Here is a 1,884-nt window from a genome sequence, read left to right as displayed (position 1 = left end):
GTAGCACAGCAATTCTTTTAATACTAAGTAAAAAATTAAAATAAAAGAAAATTTTATCTTCGAAATAGTCCTTAGACTATTTCTGGTGGCAGCAACTACCGTATTAATCGGAAGTTTAAATTTATATTTCAACTACTATCGTTCGTTATTCTTTTCGTTCAAATTAAAACAAATAAATACGTAACAAATAATTTTGGTGACAGCGGTGGGATTCGAACTCGCCAACAGCGTCGTGTCTCTTCTTGAGTTACGAGCCTTAACGAGCGTACCTAGCTGCCTCGCCTGGAAGGTGGAATCTATCTTGATTCCTTCGAATTAATTCCTCGACGGTTTTTTTTTCTTCTTCGTTTAAGTGCTCTAGGCGTAATAATTCAGTTATTTTGTCGAATCTACTCTCCTTTGATTTTATGATTGTATTACACGCCTTGTTGGGGGACGAGGTGAAATTTTCGAACTCTTTAATTACCATAGTGGGTGTTGTGAATTCATAACCTTTCGTAGTGGTATTTATTATTTTTATATAACCTCGTCCCTTATGATTTCTCACTACTGCGTTACCAAAATAGACCCCCTTGATTGGCTCGATTTTAGGGATAAATCCCTCTTTCATTTCCGGGTTCGCAATATTAATTGTGCATATTACTGAACTTCGTTTAGGTACGATTGTTTTTTCTTTTGTATCGAAGGGGATATAAATATTTCCCCATTTGATGTATTTTCGCTCGTAGTCCAAACGGGCCTTTGCACCTGCAAAAAATTCGGATCCTAGGATTCTGTCTTGATCGATTAGCAATGAATCATCGACTACATGAAAAACGACTGGGTGGCCCGCAACCTGTATTATTGTCTACCCTAAGGAGACAAGGCTCGTTGCCGTAATCCCTCGAATTTCAATTGCTTCTTGTTCGTTGATGATTGCTGAATCGGGTAAAGCAGGTTTTTTGATAATATTAATTTCCGATCCGGAATCTAATAACAAACTTGTTTTAGTTTTAAGGTCTGGTGAGACTATTCGCACAGTAGGAGTACTCGTAGGATCATTTAATCGTATTGAAATAATTCGGAGAGGCTGTCGTCTGAATCTGAGTCCGACTCTTGGTGAGCTTTCTTGGTCGATTCCTCTCGTATTTTCTTTCCCTTTTGCTTTGAAATTTTTTGTTTCTTCGTTCGTGTCTTCGTATAGCTGCAGGATGGTTTTTCCACCGTGTTTAGTGGTTGTTCTTTTGATGTTATAGGGGGTAATGTATTCGCCCTGGTTTTCTCTATAAGTGGTGGGTTTCTCGTTGCTACTTGGATTCTCGGGCGATTTAGGACATCGTTCCTTCGAGGCTCGCCCTGTTCTCTCGAAGGGCGGACTCGGTTTCCCGACTGTCCAAATGCATAAGGTACTATTATCCCCGCATCTACTCTCGCTTTAAATTTGTAGCAATCTCCTATTAAGTGTCCCGGTTTTTTGCAGTAGTTGCACGTTATCGTATTCTGTCTCGGAACATTTGGTTGTTGTGGAGAGGATAGGAATCTTCGAGGCGGTCGATTGTTTCCGATGTTGTTATTATTATTCGGGGTATGAACGTTATTTCGATTAAAAATGTTCGGAGGTATTGGTCGTAATATTTGGTGACAGTGGTGCCATACTGACCACGGAGGATTAAAGTTGTTATGATCGGTGGATGCCTTTCACGGAGGATTAAAGTTGTTATGATCGGTAGAATCCGCTTCACGAAGGAAAAAGTTGTTATGATCGGTGGAATCCGCTTTACGGAGGAAAAAGTTGTTATGATCGGTGGGACACGCTTTACGGAGGATTAAAGTTTTCGTTGGTATTGACAGAAAAATATATAATATATATATAAATTTAAGAAAACATGGCCGTCACACGAGACT

At 39.5% G+C, this 1,884-nt stretch overlaps 2 protein-coding genes across 9 annotated transcripts in view; one reads left to right on the top strand and one right to left on the bottom strand.

Moving 5' to 3' along the window:
- The window catches only part of LOC122577441, a 266,783-nt gene that overhangs the window by 84,408 nt on the left and 180,491 nt on the right, over positions 1-1,884 (top strand). The gene's annotated exons all lie outside the window — the stretch shown is intronic.
- Positions 1-1,884, bottom strand: part of LOC122577433 — a gene marked incomplete at its 5' end in the record, with an annotated part of 702,209 nt that overhangs the window by 610,341 nt on the left and 89,984 nt on the right.

The sequence above is a fragment of the Bombus pyrosoma genome, unplaced genomic scaffold (assembly GCF_014825855.1).
Source record: "Bombus pyrosoma isolate SC7728 unplaced genomic scaffold, ASM1482585v1 HiC_scaffold_4710, whole genome shotgun sequence".
Taxonomy (NCBI): Eukaryota; Metazoa; Arthropoda; class Insecta; order Hymenoptera; family Apidae; genus Bombus; species Bombus pyrosoma.
Note: the sequence above shows the minus strand (reverse complement) of the source record. Positions and strands in the feature narration are given on the sequence as shown.